At 34.4% G+C, this 10,308-nt stretch overlaps 2 pseudogenes; both read right to left on the bottom strand.

Moving 5' to 3' along the window:
• Positions 1 to 3,004: 3,004 nt before the first annotated feature.
• On the bottom strand, positions 3,005 to 4,124 carry LOC116109766 (annotated as a pseudogene).
• Positions 4,125 to 8,369: 4,245 nt separating this feature from the next.
• LOC116109765 lies at positions 8,370 to 9,418 on the bottom strand (annotated as a pseudogene).
• Positions 9,419 to 10,308: the final 890 nt, after the last annotated feature.

Genomic DNA, 10,308 nt, shown 5'->3' with positions numbered 1-10,308 from the left:
CTTTCTGTAAAAGGAAACGCAACTGAAGCCCATTCAATTTTCAGATGCTGATGAAGTGTGTTTGTTTACTTGGCAGATTGACACAGATTGCCAGCGTGTACTTTACTTATAAAAATAGATTGTAATCAGTTTATAATTTTAATCCAAATTCAATAAAATTTCCATTTTGCAGAAAATCCCCTGTTTTTCAAGTTCTGCATTTTCTCTCAATTCTTTGTTTGTTTCTCTAGAAGATCTTTCATTTTCTAGAAAGTTTATCATATTCTCGCACGGTAAGAAGATCGAATCAAATAAATTGTTGTGTAAAGGGGTTACAAACTTCCGGTAAGTTTTTGGCGGTCCTGAAAGCTAAAGTTACAAAGTTGTAAAAAATCAACAAGACGTGGTGATCTAGAGCCAGAGCTATTAAATTTCTTGGCTAGATGAGATATCGAAAGTTATAACACAGAGGTGCACGTGGAGGAGGAAAAATAGCCATTTCAGTGACCATGAAGAAAGCAGTTACTAAAACACGCAGTAAAAAATGGAAATCATTGATCTCTCTCTCTCTCTCTCTCTCTCTCTCTTTCTATATATATATATATATATATATCATACAGTGCAAGTGATATTTTTGCTAATTGAAATATGAAACTACAAATGTATTAATACATATGAAGTCATGTTTCTTATTGGTAAGATAGCATTTTGATTAATACATCATTGTAGGACCTACCTGATTAGAATATTTGAAGAATCTTTTTGGGTTGATCTTGGAGAAGATAAGAAAGGCTTGGGTGGAATTTGCAAGGAAGTGATGCTCCCTTCCAACATTTTCACTGCTCTACCAATTGTTGGCAGATCTGATGGATTAGTTTGTATGCACCACAAGCTCACTATTACCATCTTCCTTACACATTATTTATCTTCTTCATTTGAAATGCCTTGTAGTAGGAGCTCTTCATCTACTTCAAGACGCCGGTGAATCCATTATAGAAAATATGTTTCACTGTTATTATAAACTCCAACATTATTATTTTGTCTTCCTCCAATCATTTCTAACAAGTTATAAACATCTGACTTGTGAGAGATTAATCTAAAGTTTCTAAAAAATACTTCTGGAGCAATATAATCAATAGTCCGACGTACACCTATCATCGATACAATACTCTTTCCTAGGACAAATTTTAGCTAAACCGAAATCAGAGATCTCTAGATGAAAATCTTCATCTAGGAGATTATACGAGACTTTATGTCAAAGTGTAGAATTTGTGTGCTACAACCACGGTGCAAGTACTCTAATTAATCCTCGAGCTATGTCTATTGCAATTTGATACAATTTTTCCCATTGCAATTGATGATCTACTTTCAATAGATTCTTTTCATCTATGAACTACTCTAGAGATCTATTTGACACAAACTCATAAATAGGAACTCTTTTATGTCCCTGAAATAAAAACCTAAAAGAGAGACAATGTTGTCATGGCAGTCCTACCGATGCTAGCAATCTCATTAATGAATTCTTCTCGTTACCTTTGGATTTAGTTAAGACCTTCATTGCCACATAATGAACATTTGGTAACCTATCTTTAAAAACACATCCATACTCACCTTGTCCTAGTTTATGTTTGAATGAATTGGTCATTTTCTTAATGTCTGAATACCCGGCTTGCCAAAAGGTTGGCACTGGGGTTGAATTTATTTACTTCTTGGGACAAGGACAGAACTAAAAGACGAAAGATAATGATGAGAAGAAGGTAAATGCCACGAGACATTGACAATCCTCTATCTGGCAAGTAATTATAGCAGTAGCTCGTGAGCTACACCAAGCATCAAATATTACTACTAAGAAATCTTTCAATTACTTGTTTAATAGTTTTCTTTTTTTTACTTTTTATTTATATTGTTTCTTCTAAACATGTTTTTCAAATATTGCTACCCAGAAATTAGTTTTTAAATTAATTTCTAAAATGCACTGTTGACTCGGTGAATAGAGAAAGGATGACTTGGACAAACTGAACCAAAAGAGAAAGTTGTGAGTTAGGGTAGTATTTTAAAAGATATATATAAACTTCATTCTAACGTAAGAACAGTTAAAAATAAAAAGTGACACCTTCTCTCTCTCTCTCTCTCTCTCTCCCTACCCCTTTCTACAACTTTGCCCACTCTCTAAATGAAAAGTAACAGGCAGCACATTTTTTTTTTTTTTTGGTTGGAAACAGACAGGCTGCACATTTACTTTGGGCTTTTGGGCTTATTTTGTGTCCAAACCCACACATGGGGTGGACAGGCCGACAAGTGATAAGTATGCTGAAACTTCAACATTCAAATACTATTCCATGTGCAAACAGAGCATTAACTCTAGCTGATTTATCTGCACTTAGGAGAATGAGGATTGATTAAGGAGCAGGATCTTTAATTTTTTGGGGGCCTCTTTGGAAAATCTTGAAACTACTTTCGGTCTGCTACAGCCTATTCATGGTTGAAAAATTATATGCTTAAGTCAATCTCGGGGCTTTAATTTCTGGTAGTTCTTTGGCCATTAATGAGAGTTTAGGGCAAGTACCTATACAAGAATTTATAAAACCATGCAAGATAAGTTTATATTCAATGCTTTTAAACTCCCATGTCAATTAAAAAACTGCAGCCACTTAACATTCATTTAAGTAATTAGATATATCTCAATCTAGAGTATCAATTGTATATCTCATTGCTTTGTAGCCCCTATATGTTGCAATAAAGTAGTAAATAGAAAAGAAATAAGATAAATTTGACATGAATTCAACCGCAGCTTAACTTATGAATAGATTGTTGAAATTGCTAGTTGAGGCAATCATCAAATATCAACAACAAATCTTTTAGAGAATAACTTCAATTGACACATGAATATTCTTCTTATATTTGTAAAAATCGTCAATGAATAGCCTGAAAAGTATAAATACGGAATCATTTCTCCTTGTGGGAAGATGTGCATTTCAGTATGCCATTGGATTACAATATTAGTCTCACAAATGTGCTGAAGAATCTACCTGAGATCTGGAGAAGATAGAAAAGGCTTCGGTGGGATTTGCAAGGAACCAAGGCTTCCTTCCAACATGTCCACCACTCTACTCATTGGTGGCCTATTAGAGAGGTTAGTCTATATGCACCACAAACTAACAATTATCATCTTCCTTGCACATTCTTCATCCTCTTCATTTGAAATGCCTTGTAGCTCAAATTCTTTGTCTACTTCAAGATATTGGTAAATCCAATGTGGTAATATATTTTACTGATGCGATCAACTTCAACTTCAACATCAATATTCTTTCTTCCTCCAACCATTTCTAAAACCATTATTCCATAGCTATAAATATCTGATTTGTGAGAGACTACTCCAAAGCTTCTGTAAAATACTTCTGGAGCAACATAACCAATAGTTCCTTGTGCACCTGTCATCGATATAACACTATCTTTCGTAGAGCAAATTTTTGCAAGACCAAAATCAGAAATCTTTGTACAAAAGTCCTCATCCAATAGAATATTATGTGGCTTTATGTCAAATTGCAAAATTCGGGTGCTACAACAATGGTGCAAGTACTCTAACCCTCGAGCTATGCCTATTGCAATTTCGTATAATGTTATCCACTTTAATTGATCTGTCTGGGATTGATTTTTTTTTTTCGTGTATAAACTTCTTGAGAGATCCATTAGACATATACTCATAGATGAGAGCTCTTCTATGACTGTCAAAACAAAAACCTAAAAGAGTGACAATGTTGACATGGGAACTCTTACTAATGCTAGCAACCTCATTGATAAATTCTTGACCATTACCTTTGGACCTAGTCAAGACCTTCACTGCCACATAACGACCATCAAACAATCTACCTTTATAAACACCTCCATACCCTCCTTGGCCTAGTTTATGCTTGAATGAATTTGGACCTAGTCAAGACCTTCACTGCCACGTAACGACCATCAAACAATCTACCTTTATAAACACCTCCATACCCTCCTTGGCCTAGTCTATGCTTGAATGAATTGGTCATTTTCTTAATATCTGAGAAACTATATCTTTTAAGGGCAAGGGATCCATGGTTCCTTAAAAAGGCTGCAATGTTTTGGTAATCCTGTGTTTTCTTCTTCCAGAAGATCATGGAATTACATGCGGATGATTTTTACTAGGAGCAAAAGGCTAGTATTATCAATATACCAGTTCTAGTGGCTGATACGCTACAATTAATTGAAGAAAAGGAATCATCAGAACATGAGGATTGCAATGGTAGAAGAAAATCTTGTATGGTTAGAAGGGTCATTCATGTAGAAATAGATTTTTAAAGACTCTCAAACAAGATAAAATAAATTTCTAGGAGAAAGGACTTGATATAAATTTTTTATGTCTATTTTATGAAGGTGAGAAGACGAAGATCATATCATTTGAAATTGTGCAGACAAAAAATATTACATAAGCAAACAAAGATGAAAGAAGCATTATAGTAATTTGTTCCAATCTAGACATTAACAAAGACAAAGATAATCTTTTGAAAAGGGACTCTCTAAAGGAACTAATGAACAAATCAAAATAAAAGATCTATTTTGACATGAAATGGATATATCCATATATCTGGCTTATATTTATGAAATGGTATAATATGGCAAATTCTATACCAAAAAGTGTTTCACCATAGGACTAGACGGATTGGTTCACGTAAAAATGCATATTGAATCGTTATTTATGTTCAAGCAAGTTTCAACAATGCCATTATGACTATTACAGATGTACGGTAGCGGGAGATTTCTTGATCCTCTGTCGGGACTTGTGGATTCAGGGGTACAAGAAGAGGGACACCCTTTGCTGCTCAAACCGCAGCAGGAAATGCTATTCGAGCAGTAGCAGATCAAGGTATGCAACGAGCAGAAGTCATGATAAAAGGTCCGGGTCTCGGAAGAGATGCAGCATTATGAGCTATTTGTAGAAGTGGTATATTTTTAAGTTACATACTATCTAAAACTTTTCAGAAAAACAGAGGAATGAAACAGAGAACCAAACGGTTTTTGTAGGTTCCTAGCTGAAGATTAATTCACCAAAAAGGTTCAACTTTTACAAGGTTTTTGAGTAGCTTTTATTCTTCATCTCTCAATCAATATTTACACAATTACATAAACAATAACATTATATTATAAAATGAGACAGACAAAGAAGAGAAAAAGAAGATTATAATTTTGAATTAATGAGTAGAAAATACAAATAAGAACTTGATTAAACAGATACATTACCGAGTCCCAGGCCTAACTTCAGTCTGAATTTTCCATCTTCTCCATCTCGGCCTGCAACAGAAGATACAAATCAACACACGTGCAGATCTGGAGCTGTTACTTTTCTTGGCTAGATGAGATATGAAATTACAAATATGTTATTGCAATTAATATGCTCTTGTTATTCTGAATTTTACTGGAAATGAAACTAAATTATCTACTAATTTTCAAAAACATAATGTAATTATTTATATTATACCTTCTTTTGAACACCGAAAATTTCCCTGGTGGTCAATTTGACACTGGCCTCCTCTCTGAAAACACTCAAGACATTCTCTGGTTAAATTCAGTTGAAGACGGAACCAACCAGTATATAAATTAAGTCGACATGCTTTTGAGACTTCTTCACTGGGAACTGAATCACAGAACAATCAGGATTAAGCCTTTGGAATTCATTGTTACTTGAACCGTTTTGATAGCCAACATTGAAGTGTTTACATTCTCTGCAGTCCGGCAAGAAATTTGAAGGAATTCTATCCCTGGGACATCTAAATAAGGTTTGATTGTATGGTTCAACAGAGATAAAATGAGACCTTGGAAGGCTCAAATTTCTGAAGGCATAAATTTTCTAAAGATTTGATGCAAATGTATTGTTTTCTTGAAGCGTGACTGCGTTAGTCTGAGAGATGGCTGCAACATAAACCCATGGCCAATCTTTATCCAGCTTAATCCTCGGAACTTGTTTATCGCATTTATCTACCTTCCAGAATCCACGCTCAGAATACGTTCCATTGAAGAAAGGAAAGCCTATGCTTCCCACAAGTCCACATTCAAATGGTTGACATCTGGGGTTGATTCCATATTCTTGAGCCAAGGACAGAACAAAAAGACGACAGATAATAAGGAACAGAAGGTTAGTGACACGAGACATTCAAAAGTTCCCTAATTGCTAACAGATTTAACAAAAGCTCCACCATCAAAAAATCTTTGATTTACTTTATTATTTCTAACCACGTAATTAATGATTTTTTAATTATCGTCTAAAACACACGGTTTGGAAAATGGATAGGAAGACCGACGTGTTGAAATTGGACGATAGTAAAGTTAAAGTTGGGGTAGTATTGAAAATCAAACGTGTTGTGTACTGTAGTGCATGGAATTCATCTTGTTGATTGTTGGACCCATGATATGACTAATTAAACGTAAAAGCGAAAGATTTTGAATCTTTCTCCTTAACTTATTTTTCTATATGTTAGAAGAGATCCCTTTTGTTTTATATGTCATGTCCCATATATGATTAATTTTCCACTCAATATAAAATATATTATTTGTCTTGGAAACTGGATAGATATAGTCTTCCAAAAAAGACAGCAACTAATTTATTTTTCCACCATTTATTGGTCAAATATAATTTTTTGGGATAAACTTCTGAAAATAACAATGATAACTACCTCTAATTAGTTTGACAATTTACTTCAAACTCTTGGGTGTATTGCATAAAAGATCCTAAGTTAAAATCTCCATGACTATTTCTACTCAAGCTCACTATTATCATATTTCTGGAAAATTCTTTATCTTCTTCAATCCAAAGTTCTCCATTTGGCGAGAAAAGCTGCAACTGCTATGTTATCATGTTGCATTACTTTAGAGATATGAATGAAGAATTGAAGATATAACATATCAGATAGCAGATTGATTTCCTTTGGGATTTTATTTTGGACTTTGCTGATATCATAGGCTGATTAGATCAAAGAGAAATCTGATCCTAGGTTGAGATTATCCTAACCTTATCATATTTTGTGTATAAATATGAGAGGGAGAGAGCATAAAAAAATATAAGAAAATTTGGGTTTATTGGGTTTTGCCTTGTATCAATTTTTCTGGGGTTTTTTCTTTCTCTTGAGAGCTAGTGAGGTTGTAATAATTCTTTCATTCATAGTGAACTTTGTTTTCTTTTGCCTCCTCGTCTAGTAGATTGTCTCTGTGACGATCGAAACACGTAAATTTGATGTCTATTTCTTCTTTCTTACTCACTCTATTTTAAGTTCTATTAGCTTTATTTGCTTAAATTAGCGTCTGAACATAACATGCTACACAACTCTCAACTAATAATACTGTTAATAAAGTAGTCTTTTGGGTGAATCTTTTTTATCATATTATTCTCTATTATTTCTTACTATAATAAGCAAAGAAATTGCTTTCCTTATCCTTTGAAACACGTCAGTTGACTTGGACATTGTGTAGGAAAGTCTTGCATAAACAGACTTAAAAGCGGCCCAATAGGCAATCAGACTTAAAAGCGGCCCAATAGGCAATCTTTTGACTATTCTGCTAATATTTCCAACTTATCTTCCAATAGATAGTATTGTGTGTTAGAAGTTGAATTTATCCTACATCGCTTCAGTAGTGGGCTGTTATGATGTATATAAGTAATATAGTTTTCTCCTCCCTTGAACTAGCTTTTGGAAGTGAGTTTACCCAAGGCCACTTTATGATCATATTAGAGTCATATTTGTTTCTCTCCTCTTCATGGACGATGATGGTTTTGGACCTCCCCTCTTTGTGTTAGAAGTTGAATTTGTCCCACATCGCCCAGCATGATGGAGGTTAGAAGTTAAATTTGTCCCAGATCGCCCTAATAGTGGACACTTATGCTGTATGTAAGTGGTTAGACTCTCTCCTCCCTTGAGCTAGCTTTTGAGTTTGAGTTCTACCCAAGCCAATTTATCACTAGGAAGACTTGACTCATTGACTCTTTAAAAACTATGACATCTAATTGACGATGATAACTTTCGGTAAGTTACATCACGCTCATAGAAAATATTTGATTGAGACTCAAGTATAAAATCATTACTAGTTTCAATCATTATGGAATCAGAAATTTGTTAACAAGATTGATATGTTGATCTAGAGCTAACTTATATTTGAACTAATATGTAGTTTTCTTAATTAGCGTTTTGGGTTTAGGTGTAGGTGGAGAAGCAAAGCAAGGCAATGATCATTTAGTGCTTACGAGTAAAGTAGTTACCAGAACAGAGTTAAAAAGCAGAGGTATTAATAATATATAAATTTGAAAATGGCCAATAAATCTGAAATCACGGTTCTCAGTACGAAGATATGCATGTTGATTAATACATCATTTTAGGAACTACTTAACTTAGTAAGCTAATTGAAGAATCTCTTGGGGTTGATACCGGTGAAGATAAGAAAGGCTTGGGTGAAATTTGCAAGGAATTGATGCTCCCTTCCAACATCTCCACTACTCTACTCATTGTTGGCCGGTTTGAAGGATTAGTCTGTATGCACCACAGGCTCACTATAATCATCTTCCTTACACATTCTTTATCTTCTTCATTTGAAATGCCTTGCAATCCAAGTTCTTCATCTACTTCAAGACGCTTGTAAATCCATTGTGGAAAATATATTTCACCACTATTATCAACTTCAACATTGTTATTTTGTCTTCCTCCTGTCATTTCTATAACCATCATTCCATAGCTATAAACATCTGACTTATGAGAGACTATTCCAAAGTTTCTAGAAAATACTTCTGGAGCAATATAACCAATTGTCTCTCGTGCACCTGTCACTGACACAATACTCTCTTTCTTAGGGCTAATTTTAGCGAGACCAAAATCAGAGATCTTTGGACAAAAATCTTCATCTAAGAGAATATTATGAGGCTTTATGTCAAAGTGTAAAATTCGTGTGCTACAACCACGGTGCAAGTATTCTAATCCTCGAGCTATGGCTATTGCAATATGGTATAATGTTTCCCACCTCAGTGAATTATTTGTTTGGGATTGATCTTTTTCGTATATGAACTTCTCAAGAGATCCATTAGACACATACTCGTAGATGAGAGTTCTTGTACGACCCTCAAAACAAAAACCTAAAAGAGTGACAATATTGACATGGGAAGTCCTACTAAGCTAGCAACCTCATTGATAAATTCTTCACCATTACCTTTGGAATCAATTAATTTCTTCTTTGCTACATAGCGACTGTCAAGTAGCCTACCTCTGTAAACACATCCATATCCTCCTTGGCCAATTTTGTGTCTGAATGAATTGGTCATCTTCTTAATAACTGAATAACTATATCTTCTAGGAGAAAGGGATCCATGATTCCTTAAAAATGCCTCAATATTTTGGTAATTCTTAGTTTTCTTCATGCAGAAAACCATGGCATTATGTGGTGACGATTTTCTCCAGAAGCAAAAGGCCAAAAATATCATTATACCAATTGCAGTGGCTGATACGGCTGCAATTAATAGAAGAAAGGAATCAACAAGACACAATAATGGAAAATTGTTAGGACAATTTTGAATGGTTAATTTGAAGCGCATCAATGCCACAAATATATACATCTCATGCAAGACTAACTGAAATTGTTCAAGTTCTAGGAAAAGGGACTTGATGGCTATATTTTTGCTGCAACTTTTGATAAGTCTTTAACATGAACAGAGACCATAATACTATTTTGAAAGGAGACATCAGAAGATAAAGATGGAAAATTGTTTAGACAATTTTGAATGGTTATTAGAAGGATCCTCTGTTTTGTTTTCAACAACTGGTTCAGATAAATTCTAGACTATTGAGTTGAATACAGTGATTGCCTCTTAAAATCAATTGTCTAGATGATTTCAGGCTTTCCGGAAAACTAAAAGAAAAGAATAAGCAGAAAAGATAGTCACAAAGATATTTGGTGAAAGGGGTATCTTACCAAGTCCGATGCCTAGCTTCATTCCTGATTTCATTTTCCCATCCCCTGCAAGAAGTTACAAATAAATGGTTTTAGTTGAAACAATAAAAACTAGAGCGATTTGATCAACCTATCATTATCCAAGTTCTTCTCAAGATTATGAATGAAACAAAAGTCATAGATCTATATAAGGCTACAAATAAGATAGAGAAAAAACGGTAGGTAAAACATAGAAAAGCAAGACGTATTTAACCAAGACCAAATCGTAGTACTTCACCGTAATTTGTGATGTGAGTTCTTCCTGTCACAGAACATTTAAAAGTTTCCCTTGCTATCAGTTTGACATTACCCTCCCGCAAAAAAACAGTCATAACGTTCATCCGTTAC

Source organism: Pistacia vera, unplaced genomic scaffold, assembly GCF_008641045.1.
Source record: "Pistacia vera cultivar Batoury unplaced genomic scaffold, PisVer_v2 Contig59, whole genome shotgun sequence".
NCBI classification, from domain to species: Eukaryota; Viridiplantae; Streptophyta; class Magnoliopsida; order Sapindales; family Anacardiaceae; genus Pistacia; species Pistacia vera.
This window is presented reverse-complemented; position numbering and strand designations above follow the sequence as displayed.